Source organism: Pseudophryne corroboree, chromosome 8 (genome assembly GCF_028390025.1).
Source record: "Pseudophryne corroboree isolate aPseCor3 chromosome 8, aPseCor3.hap2, whole genome shotgun sequence".
Classification (NCBI taxonomy): domain Eukaryota; kingdom Metazoa; phylum Chordata; class Amphibia; order Anura; family Myobatrachidae; genus Pseudophryne; species Pseudophryne corroboree.
Window position 1 is genome coordinate 297,852,699 of NC_086451.1, and position 25,735 is coordinate 297,878,433.

The 25,735-nt window shown below is 48.1% G+C and overlaps 1 long non-coding RNA gene across 1 annotated transcript; it reads right to left on the reverse strand.

Annotated features, from left to right (window-relative positions):
* Nucleotides 1-288: 288 nt before the first annotated feature.
* LOC134947728 (uncharacterized) lies at nt 289-19,032 on the reverse strand. The gene is made up of 2 exons (XR_010182729.1): nt 18,827-19,032; nt 289-597 (listed from the first exon to the last, which is right to left on the reverse strand). It is a non-coding gene; the product is annotated as an uncharacterized LOC134947728 (long non-coding RNA).
* Nucleotides 19,033-25,735: the final 6,703 nt, after the last annotated feature.

A 25,735-nucleotide genomic window follows, 5' to 3' on the forward strand; every position in this document is an offset into this window, starting at 1 on the left:
ATCATTTGTTTATTGGATGACTTTTGTAATTGTTTAGTTGTTTGAAACTCTTTAATAAAAAAATACACGGTCAAAGAAAAAAAAGGCAAACATCACACTTATAACAGCAGCAAGCACAACAATCACAGTTAAATATGACTTCTTTCTACACTACAGACATACAAACAAATTAAAATGAGTCATGCGTGCAATTAGAGATTTAAAAGGTAAATCTATACTGCCTCAAGCAGTGCAGCTCATTAAAAAGACATCAGATGAAGAGTCACAACACAACTGCAGAAGAGACCATAATGTTAGTATAACTTTATTTTCTTTTAACCACCTCACTACCATGCAGTGTTGCATCTTATTTCTTGAGGCTGTGTGATATGCATGTGCTGAATTGTCACAGAATTTGATTAAAAAACAAAACAAAGCAAAATGCAGTCATCAGCAATGGCACCAGCCTAGGAAGCTTGTGGAATATCTTTTTCACTGAATATATTCATGTCTAGTACAACTGACCATGCAATGGTTTACTGGCTCTTTGGTTCTAATAATGTAACGATGTGTCCAAGCCTTGATTGTCCGCAGGAGCAAGACAGCATACTGTAGGTCCTAGGAAATGCATAGAATTGTATGAGCACAGTCGGAGGCACTGCAGGTGTAGACTTGAAATTCATTTGAGTTTGATTAATACCCCTTTTCCACCTGAGTACCGGGTCCGATCCAGGATGTTTAACCCGGCGACAACCCGTGTCAGCCCTGCCATTTCCTTTGCACTTCGACACGGGTTATTCCCGGGTCGGATATGTTTCCACTTAACCCGGGTAAGCTCTGTAAAAGCTATTGATGTCACCTGTTACTCGGGTCTGAAAACATGGGCATTGACCATTTCCACTGCACAATTACCCGGGTCATTACCGTGTTAACAAGTTCAACCCAGGTAGCTACCCGGGTAGCATTCCAGGGTCACTCAACCCGTGTTGAGACGTTTCTACTTACTAAAAGCCTGTGTTGATGCGCGCACCCATGCAAAAACACCGGTAAATTTAGCTAGTGGAAAAGGGGTATAACAGTACTGGTATTAATTATTGTTTGTATAATTATGTCTTATCATAACAGTTGCAATGTGGAATACTATCAGGAGTAACGGAATATTGGGACTTGCAGAGGACATTAACTAGGGGGAGTCTTACGAATATATTTATTAAGTAGTGAATTTTCAAAGCCAACAATTGTTAGCAGTTCCTGCTGGAGGATTTAAAATGGCAATAATATTAAAAGCAGGCATGGTTTGTTTTTAACATTATTTCCATTTTAAATTCGCAAAACCAGAACTGTAAACAATTGCAGCTTTAAAAAAACAGATGCAACGACTGCAGATGAAAAACCCGATTCAACATCTATTTTGCCTATCAGGGCTCTAGATCCATAGGAACGCATAGTCACATAAAAGGATCGATAAATGACCCTGTAGTGGACCCCATGGATAGCGACAGTCACCTGACACCCACAGGGCCAGACACGTGGAAAAAATAGAAATTACCTGGGGCTTACGTTGGCACTACTCCTACCGAAGAGAGCACTAATATGCCCCCAAGAAAACTCATGCATGACCCTCTCCCATAAAATCCCTGGAAATTCAACAGCAAAGCGCCAATTTCCATCCCGGCTGAACTGTCCCCGCAATAGATACAGGAAGCCCATAAGAAATATACGTTATGGTAAGAACTTACCGTTGATAACGTGATTTCTCTTATGTCCACAGGTATCCATAGGATAACATTGGGATATTGTCGAGCGACAGCGAAAATGGCACCAACACGGTCACAAGCTTTCTGGCCTCCCAGGATGCATTGGGGCCTCCACTATATAGTCCCGCCCACTGACTCAGTCAGATCAGTTCTTTCCACAGCGTTTTTAGGCAGGAACATCAGGCAGAGACCTGTACAGGCGATAAGAACACACATGCACACCCTTCCATACAAGAAGGAAGAGGTTTTAGTGATTGTCTAGATCCTCAAATCAGATGTGTCAGGGTGGGATCCCTGTGGATACCTGTGGACATAAGAGAAATCACGTTATCAACGGTAAGTTCTTACCATAACGTATATTTCTCTGGCTGGGTCCACAGGATTATCCACAGGATAACATTGGGATTCCCAAAGCCATTTTAGTGGTGGGGACGCTCCTGATTGCACAGGAGGACCTTTCGCCCGAAGTCTGCGTCATGAGAGGCAAAAGTATCCAAGGCATAATGTCTAATGAATGTGTTTATGGAAGACCATGTGGCTGCCCTACATATCTGTTCTGCTGAAGCACCCTGTTGTGCTGCCCAAGAAGGACCTACCTTACGTGTAGAGTGAGCAGAGACATTAGCCGGGATAGGGAGATCTGCATGAGAATAAGCTTCTGATATTACCATTCGGAGCCATCTCGCCAGCATCTGTTTACTAGCAGGCCATCCTCTTCTATGGAATCCGTAGAGGATGAAGAGAAAATCTGTTTTCCTGATGGCACTAGTATAATCTATGTAGATTCTTAAAGCTCGGACCACGTCCAGCAACGCTTCTCCCGCAGATAGTCCCGATACCTGAAAAGCTGGGACTACAATCTCTTCATTCAGGTGAAACTTTGATACCACCTTTGGAAGATAGCTAGATCTCGTTCTGAGAACTGCTTTGTCTGGAAAAAAAACTTAGGAAAGGAGACTTACATGATAATGTTCCTAAATCTGACACTCTTCTGGCTGACGCCATTGCCAGTAAAAAAATAACTTTAACCGTTAACCACTTAAGATCTGCTCTCTCAAGTGGTTCAAACAAAGGACCCTGGAGAAATTTAAGAACTAAATTCAAATCCCAGGGATCTGCAGGAGGAACAAATGGAGGTTGAATATGTACTACTCCTTGAAAAAATGTACGTACATCCTGTAAATCAGCAATCTTCTGCTGAAACCATACAGTTAACACTGATACTTGAACCCTCAAGGAAGCAGCTTTCAACCCTTTATCCAATCGTGCCTGAAGGAAATCCAAAATCCTAGCTACTTTAAAAGATCTCGGATTGAAATTTTTTCCAGTACACCAATAAATATAGGCTTGCCATATTCCATTAAAAAACTCCTCTTAGCGTTTTTATGATATATATTCAAACAAAATTTTTTATTTTTCAATTTTTTAATATTTTATTTTATATTTTGCAAATCAATCCCATTGTCTCTCTTTCCATATTCCTCTCTTTCCCTCTCTTTGCTTTCTGTGGCCCCATATAATACAACAGGTAGGGCCATTGGGGTGTTTCTACGTTTAAAATATTCCCATCTGTGCTGTTGCTAGCACAGATTTTAGGTATAAATATAAGTAAAGAATATACGAAAGATAATCAATTTTTCCCATTAAAGTCATGTAAATTAATACCATGACTATTTTAGAAAACATATACATCTTAATGCATATATGGAAAAATATGCAATTAGCATGATGCTCATCTGTAGATAGCACTAGCAAAAAATATTTTTAAAATAAGGATCAGTATTCCCAGTCTCATATATTATAATCTATCTGGATTAATTATTATTATTATTTTTTTATGTACTAAATGTGATTTATGCTGTGATATTATGCATTAGATCAAGCAATTTAAATGATACCACTATGGTGATGTCTTTCTTGAATATATTCGTCTGTCTCATAATGTCAGGAGTTCACCATATTATATACTAATTAATGACACAAGAGACGGCTGAATCTAATTGCTGAAAAATAGCTGCACCTGGGGAACAGGTATAAGAATAGACCACTCCTATTCCCAGGTATACCTGCCTTTCGAAAAAGACGCCCTGCTGGCGTTGAAACGCGTTAAGGACACAGGCTTTCTCTTTGCAAGGATCCACATTGTAATCAGCTGCTGTTCAACTTTTAAACCGTGCATAGGAGCCCGTTAATTCATCATCACCATCGGGAGCACCTGCATGACAGCTCCAGTTCCCGTGGCCACAGCCGACTACGTAACCTGGGGAAGCGCAAGCAGCGGGTGCCGCTCCTTTTCAGCCCGGCGCAGACCGGTAAACTCCGGATCACCAGCTACACAGCCTCCTGTCTGCAAAGTGCGGAGGTACCGGAGGTAGCGTGGACCACTTGAAACGGCTTGTTGGGGCTCCCTGCACGGCGCAGCATCAATCATACCCGCTGAGGCTCTGGTGTGTGTCCCTGACGGATCGGTGAGACGACACCAGGGAGTAAGGATAGAACAGGCTCCTGCCCAGCGGAGGTAACTCTTTCATTCACTGTTTAACCAGTTATCCACCGCAATGGATCTGTGATGCACGCAATTCCTTCTGGCATATAAAGCCGTGAGTGACTCATGTTCAGATTTAATATTCATTAGTTACATACATTTTTTCATTAAAATTTTGTGTGTATTTAGTGAACTTAACACAGCTGAAAACTTCCTAGGCGCAGTTACCAAATAAGCATGTGCAAATAAGTTCACCTATTACTAATGGTTTTCTGAGTAATTGATAATGAAGCTATAAAATAGTGCACATTTTTATTGCTGTGAAATTTATATTATTATTTTATTCTCCCGGGAGTTTGTTGTAATTTTTACACATTGTATACAAATAAATGTTTTTTAATTTCATCTGATTGTCAAGCGCCACTTGTTATTTGTTGGTTGGTTTTTGGTTTCAAGGGACTGGCAATTCCCTTTATCAGGAGGCTGCTGACAATCAAAGTGCAGTGCTTCTCACCCAAGCGCTTAGTTTTTTTCCTTTTTTGCCATATTCTATGATACACACGGGCCGAAGAAGGCTTTCTTGCTCTAAGCATAGTTTGGATTACTTGCTTAGAAAAAACCTTTAGCCTCTAAGATAGAGGTTTCAACAGCCACGCCGTCAAAGACAGGCGATCCAGATAACTGTGACAACAAGGACCCTGCATTAGCAGATCTGGACATTGAGGGAGCAGTATCGGTGCTTCCACGGACATTCTCAACAGATCTGTGTACCAATGCCTTCTTGGCCAAGCTGGAGCTATTAGAATGATCGCTCCTTTTGCCTGTTTTATCTTTCTCACTACTCTGGGTAACAGAGATATTGGAGGGAACAGATATGCCAGCTGAAACCTCCATTCTACTGACAGTGCGTCTACAAGGACCGCTCCTAGGTCCCTTGTTCTTGATCCGTACCTCGGAACTTTGTTGTTCAGACTAGACGCCATAAGGTCTATCTCCGGTAGACCCCATCTGTTCACCAGTGTCTGAAATACTTCTGGGTGTAGTGCCCATTCGGTTTCCTGAATGGTGTGCCGACTGAGAAAGTCCGCTTCCCAGTTTAGTACACCCGGGACAAAAACTGCTGACAATGCCGGGAGATGGAGTTCTGCCCATTTTAGAATGGGAGTTACTTCCTCCATCAGACTCTTGCTGTGAGTTCCTCCTTGATGTTTGAGGTATGCTACTGCCGTCGCATTGTCTGAGTGGATCTGGACTGGTTTTCCTTGTAGATTGTCCTTTGCCTGAACCAGAGCCAAGTAAATGGCTCTTATTTCTAACAGATTTATTGGCAGGCGACTTTCCCTTGCGGTCCATTTTCCTTGGAACCATAGGCTTCCGTGTACCGCCCCCCCAGCCCTGCAGGCTGGCATCTGTTGTCAGGACTTGCCACTCTTTTATCCAAAAGGGTCTCCCCTTGTTTAAATGGTCTGTCTGTAGCCACCACGCTAGAAACCTTTTTACGTTTACTGGAATCTTTATCATCTGCTTCTTTATCGTCTGATGATTTCCGTTCCATTTGGTCAGAATAAGGTGCTGCAACGGTCTGGAGTGGAATTGCGCATATTCCACCATGTCGAAGGTTGATACCATCAGACCCAACAGTTGCATTGCTGCATGGACTGACATTGTCTGGGCCTGCAACGCTTCCTGAGCCATGACCTGCACCTTGACTATCTTTTTCTCTGATAAGAGAACCTTCTGTAGGTTTGAATCCAATATGGCTCCCAAATGAACCATCCGCTGTGACGGATTCAGGAACGACTTTTCCCAATTTATGAGCCACCCGTGTCTCTGTAAACAAACTATCGTCTGTTGAAGATGGCTCAACAGTAAATCTTGCGACTGTGCTAAGATTAACAGGTCGTCTAGGTATGGGAATATTCTTATCCCCTGTTTGCGCAGACAAGCTGCCATAACCACCATGATCTTGGTAAACACCCTGGGTGCTGTAGCTAGCCCAAAAGGCAGAGCTTGGAACTGGAAATGTTCCTGAAGGATGGCAAACCTGAGGTAACACTGATGCGACAGTGCTATAGGCACATGCAGGTAAGCATCCCGTACATCCAGAGATACCATGTAATCTCCCGGTTCCATAGCCAACATTATGGAGCGTAACGTATCCATGTGGAACTTCGGGATCCATATGTATCTGTTCAGCATTTTCAGATTTAGAATTGGTCGATATGACCCATTTGGCTTCTGGATTAGAAATAGATTGGAGTAAAACCCCTGTCCCCTTTGTGATGGAGGTACTGGGACAATCACACCTGACTGCAGTAATTTTTGGACTGCTTCTTGCAGGGCATTGGCCTTCGACTCTATACGAGATGGGCTGGTGCAAAAAAATCTTTGAGGAGGCTGCCTCCTGAATGGGAACCCCTACCCCTGAGATACTACCTTCTGCACCCAAGCATCTGCTGTTGACTGTTGCCATATGTGTGCAAAAAGAAGGAGTCGGCCCCCAACCCTGGAATCCTCCAGGCGGAGGCCCGTCTCTTCAGGCTGACGGTTTCTGTTCAGGTTTGGAAGCTGGCTTTTTGCTAGCCCACTGCTTCCTACCCCTGGATTTAAACTGGGGTTGCTTAGGCTCCTCTTTAGCTTTCGCTTTGCAAACGAAATCGGCGAAATTTTAAACCCTTGGACTTAGGGTTATAAGCAGCCGGAAATCTGACCTTTTTCGATTCAGCCTCTGATTCTAGGATATCCGATAAGGGTTTTCCAAATAATATATTACCGACAAAAGGCAATGCTTCCAATTCTTTCTTGGATTCCGCATCTGCCTTCCAGGTACGTAGCCAAACTGCTCTGCGAGCGACTACTGTCAAGGCTGAAGCTTTAGAAGCAACTGTACCTACATCAATTGCTGCTTCTTCCAAATACTGGGCAGATTGTCTTAACCGGCAAAAACGATCCTCTTGCTCCCTAGTAGGAGAAGAGATGTCATTCTCTAGTTCCTCTATCCATTCGCCCATTGCCTTTGCTACCCAGGCCGAAGCCATAGCAGGTCTTACCACTGCTCCTACAAGAGAAAAAATATTTTTCAACAGGCTCTCTACCCTTCTGTCTGTGACATCATTCAATGAGGTAGATGACAGTGGTAAAGCAGATTTATGCACGAGTCGCAGAACATGTGCATCTACTTTTGGAGGAACTTCTCTCTTCGAACAATCCACAGCAGGAAATGGATAATAAGAATCCCATCTCTTAGGAATCTTGTACTTTTTACTGGGCGCTGCCCAAGACTCATCCATCATTTCCGTCAGCTCATCTGACGCTGGGAATTCAGCTTTCACTGATTTTGTTCGTTTAAATACAGGTGCTTTAGCTTTTAACACTGTCTTGGCTGGCTCTTCCAACGAGAGAACAGCCTTCACAGCATTAATAAGTTCAGCTACATCCTCTGAACTAAAGCTCTGCGATTGATCATCAAACGGAGTTGAATCTATTGTATCATCATCATCCGATGTATCATCTTGTGTAGTCTGCCACACAGACGTATCTGTCTTAGTCTTACCTGTCCCTTGGTTGCTTGTAGAGGCTACTGGAACCAAACCATAGGAAGGGAGCTGCATGTGTGGGTTCATAGTGTAACCTAACCCTTGAGGTGGTGCTACCGGAGCTAACCTGTCCGCTATTGAAGACAGAGTCTTTGCGAACATATTCCATGGTGGCTCTTTTGGTGGTTGAACCGACTCCTGTTTCTTACTTCGCTGAAAAGCGAAACAGTTTGCACACAACCCCTCATAAGTGACCAATTGATTCATATCAATTACCCCTGACTTACAAGATAAGCATGTTAGGGCTGTAGGAGTGCTTGATAAATTCTCCTCATCACTTTTGCCGCTCAAAGACATGGTATTAACCTGTTATTAACTACACAATTCGTGACTGAAAATCACCCTATATGTCAGTATATAGAGGTGAGATCAATCTGACCACAGTGCACCTGATTTGAGGGTCAGAACAGGACTGACATTACACAGGAAAGTCAGCACACATACTAGCAGTCAGTCACATGTTAAAGCATTAGACATTGCCAAATGAGAATACAACCTCCATAACAACTTATACATAAGTAGGAAAATTGTACTTCTGTTTTAAACTGGTTCTTTTTTCAACATAGCATGCAAAAAACACAGTAATATACAGGTCTCATATGCAATAGGTACTAAAAATTAACAATGCATACTAAGAAGTAGAGAGAATTTTTAGTACTGTATACCCTGCCTCCGTAGAGCGGGATACAGGGAGACTCACCACACTTCCATATCCAAGCAAATACGCTCGTAAGACGCTGAGTGGATTCAGACGCTACTGGTGTACACTGCTGCTCTTGATAACTGATAACGGACACAGACGCTCACCAACGGACACGGACGCTGAGCGACTTTCACGTGTATGCAGACGCTAAGGCCTGCGACTCGGTCTGGCGGGTTTATATCCAGTGTACACAACCGCAGCGTCTAAGCTGCGACCGAGTACCGTCGTGGTAGCGTCTGAGCCGGAAGTGAGGTCATTTAGTTCATGAAACGAGAGACACGCGGGAACTGGCCATGAACTCGGAGGAGGGGCGGCCAGGAGAGCGTCTGAATCCCCCTGTTGACTTAAACTCCCAGGATCGCGGCCTCTACCTAGTCCTGGCGCCTATGATCCCCGGAGCGTAGCGCTGTCACACTCGAGATGTTCGGCGCATCAACACACTGTTTGTAGTCTCCACCAAATCAGTGTAGCTGTGTCCTGACCCCTCTAGTAAGAGGAAGTCCATAGACTCACCGTCTCCCCATGCTCCGGCCACAGCCTGGTTACGTCTGCTGGACCTGCTAGAACATCCGACACAGACGCCCGTCGAGACAGCACTGATATCCGAAGGTAAGCGTTGTTGCGACCCGGTGGGGAGTTGTTGGAGCGACTCTTTCTAGTATGCGTTTAAGACGCTGTTAAGAGAAGTCGCTCAAAAAAACAATATAGTAAGTCTATAAAAATAAAATAATAAAAGCTTGAGGCTGCTCTAAAATGGCTTTGGGAATCCCAATGTTATCCTGTGGATAATCCTGTGGACCCAGCCAGAGAAATATACGTTATGGTAAGAACTTACCGTTGATAACGTGATTTCTCTTATGTCCACAGGTATCCACAGGGATCCCACCCTGACGCATCTGATTTGAGGATCTAGACAATCACTAAAACCTCTTCCTTCTTGTATGGAAGGGTGTGCATGTGTGTTCTTATCGCCTGTATAGGTCTCTGCCTGATGTTCCTGCCTAAAAACGCTGTGGAAAGAACTGATCTGACCGAGTCAGTGGGCGGGACTATATAGTGGAGGCCCCAATGCATCCTGGGAGGCCAGAAAGCTTGTGACCGTGTTGGTGCCATTTTCGCTGTCGCTCGACAATATCCCAATGTTATCCTGTGGATAATCCTGTGGACCCAGCCAGAGAAAAGCGCTTCCGTAGAAGGGTTAAGGGTGGGCAAAGAGGATAGACATCTAGCTATGCAAACTTTGGTACTACTCGCACCGCGGTGGGGGTCCTACTTAACAGAAGGAGCTGCGGGGCCACTGCTCAGGGAAGAAACTGTATTTCCAACACTCTCTTAGCTTGAATGCGTGCACTCCTTAAGTGTGTGTGCACACCAAACCAAATGCATAGTCACTGCTGAAAACCTAAGGAATACTGACCATTATCAAAAGCAAAACATGTACTGTGCACAGCTGAAGGCAATTTGGCTTAACCACTTGCCTGGTATGGTCGCATCAGATGCGTCCATACCAGCAAGTGTCTTATCTGACCTAGTCGCACAGGATGCAACCAGTCAGATCAGAGCTGGATTAAGGCTTTGGGGGGCCCGGGGCATTTAAGACTGGGGGGCCCTCATTCAGATGTGGACGGAGTAGCTATCGCTGCTGCTTACATAAAAGCAGCAGCGATAGCACTAATGTGGTAATGCAGCAGTAGGTGTCATGCCTCCAGCTGCATTACTGATATGAACTATGTCCAAGGATGGGGATTTAGTTGGTCACAATACCGACGGCTACATCCCGAACCCCCTAAATCCCGACAAGTATTGGCTGGCTGCGTGACCCAAGGGGTTGCGCAAGCCGCCCGCCACAATACCTACCAAGAGGCCAGGAAATATCCATCCTCTGACAGAGATCCTGGCCTACTGTGTCCCCGGACACATGCCTCTGTTTGGAGAAATGAAGGCCGTCGCTGCCCCCAAATGGCATCAGACTGTCAATCTCTGACTGTCTGATGCCGCCTTATGTCTGGCACCACAGACCCGTACTGCGCACATGTAGTACGGGTCTGGTCCATGCACAAAGTACTGAACATCGGTACTTTGCTGCATGAACCGCTACTCATCCACATCTCAATAAGAGCCATAGGTGGTCATTCCGAGTTGATCACTAGCTGCATTCGTTCGCTGTGCAGAGATGAGGCAAAAAAAAGGCACTTCTGCGTATGCGGCGCAATACGCACGCGCATTGTACTATTACAACAAACGAAGTAGTTTCACACAGGGTCTAGCGAAGCTTTTCAGTCGCACTGCTGACCGCAGAGTGATTGACAGGAAGTGGGCGTTTCTGGGTGTCAACTGACCGTTTTCAGGGAGTGTTCAGAAAAACGCAGGCGTGCCAGGAAAAATGCAGGCGTGGCTGGGCGAACGCAGGGCGTGTTTGTGACGTCAAAACAGGAACTGAGCAGTCTGAAGTGATCGCAAGCGCTGAATAGGTTTTGAGCTACTCTAAAAGTGCACATAAAAATTTTGTAGCCGCTCTGCGATCCTTTCGTTCGCACTTCTGCTAAGCTAAAATACACTCCCATAGCGTTTGCACGGCTGCTAAAAACTGCTAGCGAGCGAACTCGGAATGACCACCATAGTGCGCAAGCCTTCTGCGTGTACATAAACAAGGAGCATGGACACACGTCACGCAAAAAATTCACTTCACGCAGGGGGCATGCACATCACTTAACCAGCCGCTGTGCTGCCCCCAGCATCATGCACACAGCAGGTGGGAGCGATCCCTCCCTACCTTTTCTCCAGCCCACAGGTGGGACAGTTTCCGAAAAACAGGACGGTCCCACCAACACGTGATGGTTGGCAGGAAATGCATGCATTCATACTCACGTACATATACACACACACACACACACAATATATATATATATATATATATATATATATATATATATATATATATATATATATATATACACACACACACACACACACACACACACACACATAATAAGAATTTACTTACCGATAATTCTATTTCTCGGAGTCCGTAGTGGATGCTGGGGTTCCTGAAAGGACCATGGGGAATAGCGGCTCCGCAGGAGACAGGGCACAAAAAGTAAAGCTTTAGGATCAGGTGGTGTGCACTGGCTCCTCCCCCTATGACCCTCCTCCAAGCCTCAGTTAGGATACTGTGCCCGGACGAGCGTACACAATAAGGAAGGATTTATGAATCCCGGGTAAGACTCATACCAGCCACACCAATCACACTGTACAACCTGTGATCTGAACCCAGTTAACAGTATGATAACAGCGGAGCCTCTGAAAAGATGGCTCACAACAAATAATAACCCGATTTTTGTAACTATGTACAAGTAATGCAGATAATCCGCACTTGGGATGGGCGCCCAGCATCCACTACGGACTCCGAGAAATAGAATTATCGGTAAGTAAATTCTTATTTTCTCTATCGTCCTAGTGGATGCTGGGGTTCCTGAAAGGACCATGGGGATTATACCAAAGCTCCCAAACGGGCGGGAGAGTGCGGATGACTCTGCAGCACCGAATGAGAGAACTCCAGGTCCTCCTTAGCCAGGGTATCAAATTTGTAGGATTTTACAAACGTGTTTTCCCCTGACTAAATAGCCGCTCGGCAAAGTTGTAAAGCCGAGACCCCTCGGGCAGCCGCCCAAGATGAGCCCACCTTCCTTGTGGAATGGGCATTTACATATTTTGGCTGTGGCAGGCCTGCCACAGAATGTGCAAGCTGAATTGTATTACACATCCAACTAGCAAAAGTCTGCTTAAAAGCAAGAGCACCCAGTTTGTTGGGTGCATACAGGATAACAGCAAGTCAGTTTTCCTGACTCCAGCCGTCCTGGAACCTATATTTTCAGGGCCCTGACCACATCTAGCAACTTGGAGTCCTCCAAGTCCCTAGTAGGCGCAAGACACCACAATAAGCTGGTTCAGGTGAAACACTGACACCACCTTAGGGAGAGAACTGGGGACGAGTCCGCAGCTCTGCCCTGTCCGAATGGACAAACAGATATGGGCTTTTTTGAGAAAAAAAAAAAACCACCAATTTGACACTCGCCTGGTCCAGGCCAGGTCCAAGAGCATGTTCACTTTTCATGTGAGATGCTTCAAATCCACAGATTTGACTGGTTTTAAACCAATGTGTTTTGAGGAATCCCAGAACTACGTTGAGATCCCACAGTGCCACTGGAGGCACAAAAGGGGGTTGTATATGCAATACTCCCTTGACAAACTTCTGGACTTCAGGAACTGAAGCCAATTCTTTCTGGAAGAAAAATCGACAGGGCCGAAATTTGAACCTTAATGGACCCCAATTTGAGGCCCATAGACACTCCTGTTTGCAGGAAATGCAGGAATCGACCGAGTTGAAATTTCTTCGTGGGGCCTTCCTGGCCTCACACCACGCAACATATTTTCGCCACATGTGGTGATAATGTTGTGCGGTCACCTCCTTTCTGGCTTTGACCAGGGTAGGAATGACCTCTTCCTGAATGCCTTTTCCCTTAGGATCCGGCGTTCCACCGCCATGCCGTCAAACGCAGCTGCGGTAAGTCTTGGAACAGACATGGTACTTGCTGAAACAAGTCCCTTCTTAGCGGCAGAGGCCATAAGTCCTCTGTGAGCATCTCTTGAAGTTCCGGGTACCAAGTCCTTCTTGGCCAATCCGGAGCCATGAGTATAGTTCTTACTCCTCTACGTCTTATAATTCTCAGTACCTTAGGTATGAAAAGCAGAGGATGGAACACATACACCGACTGGTACACCCACGGTGTTACCAGAACGTCCACAGCTATTGCCTGAGGGTCTCTTAACCTGGCGCAATACCTGTCCCGTTTTTTGTTCAGACGGGACGCCATCATGTCCACCTTTGGTAATTCCCAACGGTTTACAATTATGTGGAAAACTTCCCCATGAAGTTCCCACTCTGCCGGGTGGAGGTCGTGCCTACTGAGGAAGTCTGCTTCCCAGTTTCCATTCCCGGAATGAAACACTGCTGACAGTGCTATCACATGATTTTCCGCCCAGCGAAAAGTCCTTGCAGTTTTTGCCACTGCCCTCCTGCTTCTTGTGCCGCCCTGTCTATTTACGTGGGCGACTGCCGTGATGTTTTATCCCACTGGATCAATACCGGCTGACCTTGAAGCAGAGGTCTTGCTAAGCTTAGAGCATTATAAATTTACCCTTAGCTATATTTATGTGGAGAAAAGTCTCCAGACTTGATCACACTCCCTGGAAATTTTTTCCTTGTGTGACTGCTCCCCAGCCTCTCGGGCTGGCCTCCGTGGTCACCAACATCCAAAACTGAATGCCGAATCTGCGGCCCTCTAGAAGATGAGCACTCTGTAACCACCACAGGAGAGACACCCTTGTCCTTGGATATAGGGTTATCCGCTGATGCATCTGAAGATGCGATCCGGACCATTTGTCCAGCAGATCCCACTGAAAAGTTCTTGCATGAAATCTGCCGACTGGAATTGCTTCGAAGGAAGTCACCATTTTTTTACCATGGCCCTTGTGCAATGATGCACTGATTTTAGGAGGTTCCTGACTAGCTCGGATAACTCCCTGGCTTTCTCTTCCGGGAGAAACACCTTTTTCTGGACTGTGTCCAGAATCATCCCTAAGCACAGGAGACTTGTTGTCGGGATCAGCTGCGATTTTGGAATATTTAGAATCCACCCCTGCTGTTGTAACAGTATCCGAGATAGTGCTACTCCGACCTCCAACTGTTCCCTGGACTTTGCCCTTATCAGGAGATCGTCCAAGTAAGGGATAATTAAGACGCCTTTTCTTCGAAGAAGAACCATCATTTCGGCCATTACCTTGGTAAAGACCCGGGGTGCCGTGGACAATCCAAACGGCAGCGTCTGAAACTGATAGTGACAGTTCTGTACCACGAACCTGAGGTACCCTTAGTGATAAGGGCAAATTTGGGACATGGAGGTAAGCATCCCTGATGTCTCGGGACACCAGATAGTCCCCTTCTTCCCGGTTCGTTATCACTGCTCTGAGTGACTCCATCTTGATTTGAACCTTTGTAAGTGTTCAAATTTTTTTAGATTTAGAATAGGTCTCACCTAGCCTTCTGGCTTCAGTACCACAATATAGTGTGGAATAATACCCCTTTTCTTGTTGTAGGAGGGGTAATTTAATTATCACCTGCTGGGAATACAGCTCGTGAATTGTTTCCCATACTGCCTCCTTGTCGGAGGGAGACCTTGGTAAAGCAGACTTCAGGAGCCTGCGCAGGGGAAACGTCTCGACATTCCAATCAGTACCCCTGGGATACTACTTGTAGGATCCAGGGGTCCTGTACGGTCTCAGCGTCATGCTGAGAGCTTGTCAGAAGCGGTGGAACGCTTCTGTTCCTGGGAATGGGCTGCCTGCTGCAGTCTTCTTCCCTTTCCTCTATCCCTGGGCAGATATGACTCTTATAGGGACGAAAGGACTGAAGCTGAAAAGACGGTGTCTTTTTCTGCAGAGATGTGACTTAGGGTAAAAACGGTGGATTTTCCAGCAGTTGCCGTGGCCACCAGGTCCGATGGACCGACCCCAAATAACTCCTCCTTTATACGGCAATACACCTTTGTGCCGTTTGGAATCTGCATCACCTGACCACTGTCGTGTCCATAAACATCTTCTGGCAGATATGGACATCGCACTTACTCTTGATGCCAGAGTGCAAATATCCCTCTGTGCATCTCGCATATATAGAAATGCATCCTTTAAATGCTCTATAGTCAATAAAATACTGTCCCTGTCAAGGGTATCAATATTTTTAGTCAGGGAATCCGACCAAGCCACCCCAGCTCTGCACATCCAGGCTGAGGCGATCGCTGGTCGCAGTATAACACCAGTATGTGTGTATATACTTTTTATGATATTTTTCCAGCCTCCTGTCAGCTGGCTCCTTGAGGACGGCCCTATCTATAGACGGTACCGCCACTTGTTCTGATAAGCGTGTGAGCGCCTTATCCACCCTAAGGGGTGTTTCCCAACGCGCCCTAACTTCTGGCGGGAAAGGGTATACCGCCCATATTTTCTATCGGGGGGAACCCACGCATCATCACACACTTCATTTAATTTATCTGAATCAGGAAAAACTACGGTAGTTTTTTCACATCCCACATAATACCCTCTTTTGTGGTACTTGTAGTATCAGAAATATGTAACACCTCCTTCATTGCCCTTAACGTGTGGCCCTAATAAGGAATACGTTTGTTTATTCACCGTCGACACTGGATTCAGTGTCCCTGTCTGTGTCTGTGTCGACCGACTAAAGTAAACGGGCGTTTTAAAACCCCTGACGGTGTTTTTGAGACGTCTGGACCGGTACTAATTGTTTGTCGGCCGTCTCATGTCGTCAACCGACCTTGGCGCGTGTTGACATTATCACGTAATTCCCTAAATAAGCCATCCATTCCGGTGTCGACTCCCTAGAGAGTGACATCACCATTACAGGCAATTGCTCCGCCTCCTCACCAACATCGTCCTCATACATGTCGACACACACGTACCGACACACAGCACACACACAGGGAATGCTCTGATAGAGGACAGGACCCACTAGCCCTTTGGAGAGACAGAGGGAGAGTTTGCCAGCACACACCAAAAAACGCTATAATTATATAGGGACAACCTTATATAAGTGTTTTCCCTTATAGCATCTTTTTTATATATTTCTAACGCCAAATTAGTGACCCCCTCTCTGTTTTAACCCTGTTTCTGTAGTGCAGTGCAGGGGAGAGCCTGGGAGCCTTCCCTCCAGCCTTTCTGTGAGGGAAAATGGCGCTGTGTGCTGAGGAGATAGGCCCCGCCCCTTTTTCGGCGGCCTCGTCTCCCGCTCTTAACGGATTCTGGCAGGGGTTAAATATCTCCATATAGCCCCCGGAGGCTATATGTGAGGTATTTTTAGCCAAAAATAGGTTTTCATTGCCTCCCAGGGCGCCCCCCTCCCAGCGCCCTGCACCCTCAGTGACTGCCGTGTGAAGTGTGCTGAGAGGAAATGGCGCACAGCTGCAGTGCTGTGCGCTACCTTAAGAAGACTGAGGAGTCTTCATGCCGCCGATTCTGGACCTTCTTCTTGTTTCAGCATCTGCAAGGGGGCCGGCGGCGAGGCTCCGGTGACCATCCAGGCTGTACCTGTGATCGTCCCTCTGGAGCTAATGTCCAGTAGCCAAGAAGCCAATCCATCCTGCACGCAGGTGAGTTCACTTCTTCTCCCCTAAGTCCCTCGTTGCAGTGATCCTGTTGCCAGCAGGACTCACTGTAAAATAAAAAACCCAAGCTAAACTTTTCTAAGCAGCTCTTTAGGAGAGCCACCTAGATTGCACCCTTCTCGGCCGGGCACAAAAATCTAACTGAGGCTTGGAGGAGGGTCATAGGGGGAGGAGCCAGTGCACACCACCTGATCCTAAAGCTTTACTTTTTGTGCCCTGTCTCCTGCGGAGCCGCTATTCCCCATGGTCCTTTCAGGAACCCCAGCATCCACTAGGACGATAGAGAAATATACAGTATATATATATATATATATATATATATATATATATATATATATATAAACACAAAAGCATACATACAGTCTCACACGTATACACATGCATATATACTGTTACACACACAGTTACACACATACACATACATTCACACACATTCACAAACATACAGTCACACACTTATACACATATATACATTTGTCACACACAGTCAGAAACATAAACACCTTACCACAATCAATCACACACTTATACACATATTATACATATAGTGTAGTGTGCTCCTCTCCTCCCTCTTACCTCACTATCACACAATGACTGGGTGGGCTGTGGGCACATGTCTGTAGCTGCTCCTCCTGCCTTCTCTCCTCCCTCCTCTCACATGCTGCCTGCAGTGAAACTGAAAGCAGTGCCGTGTAGCCCCGCCCCCCGGCTCGGATTCCACCCCTCTGCCCTCTCCCTCTGCTTTCTTTGGACTTTATTATGCAGCTTACGGTGCACTTTGCACTGCAGCTGCACATTGAACTGTGGGGCCCCTAGCAGCAGGGGGGCCCAGGGTAATGTACCCCCTGTGACCCCCCCTTAATCCGGCTCCGAGTCAGATAGACAGTGTTTGCAGCGGCAGGGAAGAGAAACTTGCCTCCGCTGCTGCTGCCAGAGGCCTCTGCCTCCCTGCATCCTCCCCCAGTGTTTGCCATTCTGCCGATCACTGCTGATTGGTCAGCACTACAGGCCCCCCCACCCATATCAGCTGCAGACAATAGCAGCAGCTGCGAAGTGTAAATGAGCCCCCCCCCCACCACCACCCCCCAAGCCCTCCCTGTGTATCTGGTGGCTGTCCCAGCTTTCAAAATTAAAACTGCAATGGTTGCAATGTTTTAGATGGTTGCAATGTGCCGATGCTGTCGATTGATGTTCCGATGTTTGGGGGAAATAATTTTTTTTTTTTCCAAATATAAATATTTTTTTTACTAAAATAATTTTAAATAAGGTTAAATACACATTCTACAACTAATTCACTCGTTAAAAAAAATTAAGTTTTCTGAGCGTTTTTTTCTGGAAAATAATTAATCAGTTAAGTGGTTAAATGCACTACCAACAACATTCTCACCACTCCCTACAGCAAGAGACCTATGCTGTTAGTGCACTTCCGACAAGACCCTTTGCAGCTAAGTCACGCCCAGAAAGACCACAACATCCTAGGCGCAAAAGTAAATAATCTCGTGCCACTGCTGCTATGTCACCCCCACTGCCCCATTATTCTTGGTTGCAGATGGGCATTCTCTGCTTACTAGTGAAAGTGAGGAAGTTTACATAGTGACCCTTACATATACGTCCCCTGACCTTAGGTCACAGACCACACAAAACTGCCATATTTGAGCATACAACTACATCCAACTGGCTAGACCCAACAGACTTACCCAGGGCCGGATTAACAATGGGGCGGATGGAGCTGCAGCTCCAGGCCCCCCCATCAAAATAGGCCCACAGGATCCCCTGCTGTTGGTAACAGGAAAAAATGTTTTTCCTATTACAGCCAGGGCCGGATTAACAATGGGGCGGATGGAGCTGCAGCTCCAGGCCCCCCCATCAAAATAGGCCCACAGGATCCCCTGCTGTTGGTAACAGGAAAAAATGTTTTTCCTATTACAGCACATCAGCAGCACTAGACAGCCTCAGAAGTCCTCCCTGCGCCGAAAGCTTTCTCTGCTTCTCCCCTGCGCCATGATCTCACACAGGCGCCGCGCCTCCCCTCCACTGGGTACAACAGCAGCAGCCAGCGGTGTACTTGCCTGCCAGGTCGCAAGGTGACAGTGACTTAGCCGCTGGTCCATTCCTGTGACCCCTCTGCCGTCCCGGCTAGTGGTGCTTGCTAAATGGTAGGGGTTCCCCCCGGCCTCCACCACCCAAGAGGGCGTGGTCACGGGTCCGTGATTAGGCCACGCCCCCACATTTCCTGGTTGGTCTGTCTGCTCCTGCTCTGTCGGCATAGCTCAGTGACTGGGGGAAACGGGGGAAAGTGAGAGGGCTGTGGGGAACAGGGTATATGTGTTGGCCTTTCCAGGCAGGAGGTGTGTGTGTAGGGAATGGGGTGAACAGGGTGGCTGAGTGTGTGTGTGTGTGTGTGTGTGCAGAGACTGGGGAACAGGCTTTGTGTGTGTGTGTGTAGAGACTGGGGAACAGGCTTTGTGTGTGTGTGTGTGTGTGTGTGTGTAGAGACTGGGGAACAGGCTGTGTGTGTGTGTGTGTGTGTGTGTGTGTGTGTGTGTGTGTGTGTGTGTGTGTGTGTAGAGACTGGGGAACAGGCTTTGTGTGTGTAGAGACTGGGGAACAGGCTGTGTGTGTGTGTGTGTGTGTGTGTGTGTGTGTGTGTGTGTGTGTGTGTGTGTAGGGACTGGGGAACAGTCTTTGTGTGTGCATGTAGGGACTGGGGAACAGGCTTTGTGTGCATGTGTGTGTAGAGACTGGGGAACAGGCTTTGTGTGTGTGTGTGTGTGTGTGTGTGTGTGTGTGTGTGTAGAGACTGGGGAACAGGCTTTGTGTGTGTGTGTGTGTGTGTGTGTGTGTGTGTAGAGACTGGGGAACAGGCTGTGTGTGTGTGTGTGTGTGTGTGTGTGTGTGTGTGTGTGTGTGTGTGTGTGTGTGTAGAGACTGGGGAACAGGCTGTGTGTGTGTGTGTAGAGACTAGGGAACAGGCTTTGTGTGTGTGTGTGTGTGTGTGTGTGTGTGTGTAGAGACTAGGGAACAGGCTTTGTGTGTGTGTGTGTGTGTGTGTGTGTGTGTGTGTGTGTGTGTGTGTGTAGGGACTGGGTAAACAGATTGGGTGTGTGTGGGGGGGGGGGGGCAGACTGTGTGTGTGGTGATATGGGCATATTGGTGGGGTTGGTTGCATGCAGCGACTCTGGGTTGCTCACATTGACGTCTATGGACGCTCAGTCCATGTGCATTCGGCTGCACTATGTGCACTGGGAGGGGCAGCGTTGGAGTGTTGGGAGGGTCGCTGCTCGTCCAGCTCAGGGGATCCTGCCAGTGGCGGTTTTAGGTGCGGGCTAGCAGGGCGGGCACCTGGGTCACTGCGGCCTGAGGCCCCCGCCAGTGCCATCAGCACCCGTCTGCTGCCTGCACCACAGTGCTCCTCACCGCTTCCTGCTCCGGCCGGCCGCCCCCCATCCTGGCCACTTCACGCTGCCTGCACCCCACCGCGGGAGTATGACAAGAACATAGAGCCGGGGTACCACAGGCGCCGAATGGTGAGTGACGGCTAGCTAGCGCAACTTGTATAATGGGCTACCTGTTGCTATGTGTATAAGGCGCTACCTGGTGCAGTTTGTATAACAGGCTCTACCTGGCGACACGTGTATAAAAGGGGCTCCACCTAGCATAACGTGAATAAAAGAAAGGGGTTCTACCTGGCATAACGTGAATAAAAGGGGCTCTACATGGCGTATTGTGTATAAGGGGCTCTACCCCTAGTCACAACCCCACTGTTGCTGGTCAACCCTCTGCTACGGTACACAGTAGGCCCTTCAGAAATTTCAGCTCCAGGCCCATGTGGTCCTTAATCTGGCACTGATTACAGCACATCAGCAGCACTAGACAGCCTCAGAAGTCCTCCCTGCGCCGAAAGCTTTCTCTGCTTCTCCCCTGCGCCATGATCTCACACAGGCGCCGCGCCTCCCCTCCACTGGGTACAACAGCAGCAGCCAGCGGTGTACTTGCCTGCCAGGTCGCAAGGTGACAGTGACTTAGCCGCTGGTCCATTCCTGTGACCCCTCTGCCGTCCCGGCTAGTGGTGCTTGCTAAATGGTAGGGGTTCCCCCCGGCCTCCACCACCCAAGAGGGCGTGGTCACGGGTCCGTGATTAGGCCACGCCCCCACATTTCCTGGTTGGTCTGTCTGCTCCTGCTCTGTCGGCATAGCTCAGTGACTGGGGGAAACGGGGGAAAGTGAGAGGGCTGTGGGGAACAGGGTATATGTGTTGGCCCTTCCAGGCAGGAGGTGTGTGTGTAGGGAATGGGGGTGAACAGGGTGGCTGATGAGTGTGTGTGTGTGTGTGTGTGTGTGTGTGTGTGTGTGTGTGTGTGTGTGCAGAGACTGGGGAACAGGCTTTGTGTGTGTGTGTGTAGAGACTGGGGAACAGGCTTTGTGTGTGTGTGTGTGTGTGTGTGTGTGTGTGTGTGTGTGTGTGTGTGTGTGTGTGTGTGTGGAGACTGGGGAACAGGCTGTGTGTGTGTGTGTGTGTGTGTGTGTGTGTGTGTGTAGAGACTGGGGAACAGGCTTTGTGTGTGTGTGTGTGTGTGTGTGTGTGTGTGTGTGTGTGTGTGTGTGTGTGTGTGTGTGTGTGTAGAGACTGGGGAACAGGCTGTGTGTGTGTGTGTGTGTGTGTGTGTGTGTGTGTGTGTGTGTGTGTGTGTGTAGGGACTGGGGAACAGTCTTTGTGTGTGCATGTAGGGACTGGGGAACAGGCTTTGTGTGCATGTGTGTGTAGAGACTGGGGAACAGGCTTTGTGTGTGTGTGTGTGTGTGTGTGTGTGTGTGTGTGTGTGTGTGTGTGTGTGTAGAGACTGGGGAACAGGCTTTGTGTGTGTGTGTGTGTGTGTGTGTGTGTGTGTGTGTGTGTGTGTGTGTGTGTGTGTGTGTGTGTAGAGACTGGGGAACAGGCTGTGTGTGTGTGTGTGTGTGTGTGTGTGTGTGTGTGTGTGTGTGTGTGTGTAGAGACTGGGGAACAGGCTGTGTGTGTGTGTGTGTGTGTGTGTGTGTGTGTGTGTGTGTGTGTGTGTGTAGAGACTAGGGAACAGGCTTTGTGTGTGTGTGTGTGTGTGTGTGTGTGTGTGTGTGTGTGTGTGTGTAGAGACTGGGGAACAGGCTGTGTGTGTGTGTGTGTGTGTGTGTGTGTGTGTGTAGGGACTGGGTAAACAGATTGGGTGTGTGTAGGGAGTGGGGGGGGGGGGGGGGCAGACTGTGTGTGTGGTGATATGGGCATATTGGTGGGGTTGGTTGCATGCAGCGACTCTGGGTTGCTCACATTGACGTCTATGGACGCTCAGTCCATGTGCATTCGGCTGCACTATGTGCACTGGGAGGGGCAGCGTTGGAGTGTTGGGAGGGTCGCTGCTCGTCCAGCTCAGGGGATCCTGCCAGTGGCGGTTTTAGGTGCGGGCTAGCAGGGCGGGCACCTGGGTCACTGCGGCCTGAGGCCCCCGCCAGTGCCATCAGCACCCGTCTGCTGCCTGCACCACAGTGCTCCTCACCGCTTCCTGCTCCGGCCGGCCGCCCCCCATCCTGGCCACTTCACGCTGCCTGCACCCCACCGCGGGAGTATGACAAGAACATAGAGCCGGGGTACCACAGGCGCCGAATGGTGAGTGACGGCTAGCTAGCGCAACTTGTATAATGGGCTACCTGTTGCTATGTGTATAAGGCGCTACCTGGTGCAGTTTGTATAACAGGCTCTACCTGGCGACACGTGTATAAAAGGGGCTCCACCTAGCATAACGTGAATAAAAGAAAGGGGTTCTACCTGGCATAACGTGAATAAAAGGGGCTCTACATGGCGTATTGTGTATAAGGGGCTCTACCCCTAGTCACAACCCCACTGTTGCTGGTCAACCCTCTGCTACGGTACACAGTAGGCCCTTCAGAAATTTCAGCTCCAGGCCCATGTGGTCCTTAATCTGGCACTGGACTTACCATTGCTCGAAGTTCGATACCTGCGTTTAATGACGAGGTACAGAAGATGTATGAGAGGCTAGCCGCACTCCCAAAAGACTCTCTATGCTCCTGCGTGCCTTTAGGTGACTTCTCAAGTTCCCACCCCCTAACTCCCTAGAATGGACAGCCCCAGCAGACCCTGACGAGTCTGGACAACTAGACTACACATTTCCAATCTGCAGATTCCAATCCAGGAATGAAGAGGACTCACCAGAACCACTGTGGGATGCCCCAGACTCAGATCCTCCTGACATTGAAAGAATCGCTGACAAATCCACGGAAATGGAAGCCTGTCCTATGTTGTGTGGTGTGCCTACCTCACTTTGACACGATGACTCTTGGTCCTCTGTGATGACACTGGCCGATGCAGATGGAACTGAAACCCCAAATCCAGAAGTCCCAGGACGATCGTCTTCCGAAATTTGAGCAGATGCCACATCCATCGAAGCATCCAAAACACCAGTTGCCTCTTCCTCAAACCCTGCAACCACCACTGAGACCATTCCCCGCCGCAGGAATTATGGGCCTGTTTGAGGTTGCTGTCCAAGCACGATGGACCTAAGCACTGCCCATTGGGACCCAACTATAAAGCTGGAGCCCCTTGTGATAACAGCGCTGGATGCTTACCTCACGACAGAGCTTGCAGCAGTGCCCGGCTAGGTGACGGAGCAATCACTATGGTGAGCAGGAACTGCAATCTGGTGGTGGAGACACTGCATAGAAACCAGGTAAATGGGAGAGATGGGAAAACTGAAGAAAAAACTGACAGGGGAAAGAATAAATGCAGAAAGAAGCAGAGGACAGAAACACACTGCTAAGGCATACCTTCCAAGCGTCCCGCTATTCAGAGATTGGGCCTAATTCAGACCTGATCGGTGCTGTGCATTTTCGGGGGGGGGGGGGGGGGGGGGCGTTAGGGGAGGCTTTGATTACCCCACTGTTCTGCTCTGCAAAGCAGCGAGTGATCTCTGAATAGATGTCGTGCGTGCAGCAACTCCATGCAAGCGTCCTGACCCTGGGCTCTAAAAAGTTGGGAGGTATGGCTACGCAGAGAGAGGAACAGAAAAAGAGGAGCTAAAAAATCACTTTATTCAAAGTAAAAACCTTACAGAGAGTGTTAAAGAAATGACGAGAAACAAAATAGAAGGCGAAAACAGCAGAGAAACAAGCAGTAACAGCAAAAAAAGTCACCTCAGTCTCCAACTCGAAATGAAGAGAGAGACAACTCCACTTTCACAAGCACCTAAGCAACATAAAGCCCTCCTCCATATCCTAATGCACTAACTCTATTGGCCCATACAGAACCCTAATCCCTCCCTACTAAAAGCTTAACCTCTTTGGGGGGTATTCAATTAGCCCCCGAAGAGACATTGGGAGTAAAAACTCCCGATGTATCTTCAGGTTTTGCAGTCGGCCTATTCGATTTGACCGGCCGTTAAAAAGTGCATTTTCACCCGAAAATACACAGGTTCAGTGAAACCTTTGTGTTTTCGGGTGAAATAGCCCGCTGTTATAGGGGATTTTGCTTCATCTGCCGGAGGCAGGTGAAACAAAATCCCCGATAAACCGTGGCACGTGCCGTCTTATCGGGGCAAATTAGATAGCCCCCCCAGCGAGACTTACACCCGCAGTCGGTGCTGTTAATTGAATAGCCCCCTTTGTGTTCAATGGAAGTGAGGAGTGCACAAGCCTGAAAGTTTATGACACTACTGTCATATTAAATGCCCTCCATGTTCTTTTTGAGTCTAACCCCAATACAATGAAAATGTGTTATATATTCCAACTGTACATAATCATCATTAGGAGCGGCTCTTGCCCCGGGCAAGCAGTACTTTTGCCCGGGGCGCCGCATCTACGAGGGCGCTGCTGCATCCTAACGGGCGCCGCCATGTTACTGTAGTCCTGACTGAGCACAGCGCAGTCAGCGCTGCCCCTCCCTCCCTTCCGCTCACTTTCCCGCCCACTTTCCCATGATGCATTGCGCACCGTCGCACCGTGCGCGATGACGTCATCGCGCACCGCCTGACGTCATCGCGCACCGCATCGAGGAAGGAGGCGAGCGGCAGCGCTGATAAGGGTACGCTTGAGGCGGGAGGCGGGCGGCACGGCATGATCAGGGCGGCGGGCGGCACAGCGGTTAGCGGTCAGACAGCGGCACGGCATGATCAGGGCGGCGGGCGGCACAGCACGATCAGGGCGGCTTGTTCCTGCACTGTCTTTTAACAAGTTCCATCATTGCAAAACTGCAAGCCAGGTGAGGAAACAGTGATATATGAAGTGAAGTACTTTTCTTCTATTAAATCTCAGCTTTCTGTGAGCTGTTATTTATTTACCTCTGCCACCACCACTGGGACCATGTAACAACTACTACTTTATAAAGCTGTCCAGCATGTGTGGGCTACATGCAGAAGCAGCCAGTAACTGAGCACTTGGGTAACCAAACCACATGCTGCACTGAAGGGTAGCAGATGTAACATGTGCAGAGAGTTAGGTGTGGGAGGGGAATATCCTAGTTCAGAGCTACATTGCAGTGTGAGAATAAGGCTGCCCAGCATGTGTGGGCTACATGCAGAAGCAGCCAGTAACTGAGCTCCTGGGTAACACCATGCTGTACTGCAGGGGAGCAGATGTAACATTTGCAGGGAGTTAGGTGTGTGAGAGTGCCGTGTCCTAGCTCAGAGCTACATTGCAGTGACAGAATAAAGCTGTCCAGCATGTGTGGGCTACATGCAGAAGCAGCCAGTAACTGAGCACTCCCTGATTTGCTCTACCTGGTGCAATATGTATAAGGTGCTCTGCTGTACTGTGGAGTAATGTGTGCAAAGGGCTCTAACATGGCATAATGTGTGTAAGGGGTACTACTGTGTGGTAATGGGACTGTTGGACACCACTGTGCAGTGTAATGTGAATTGGTGCAATTCTGTGGCCACGCCCCTTCATCATTAAATTACGCCCCTATTTGGCATGCACTGTCCCTGTTTTGAATGGGG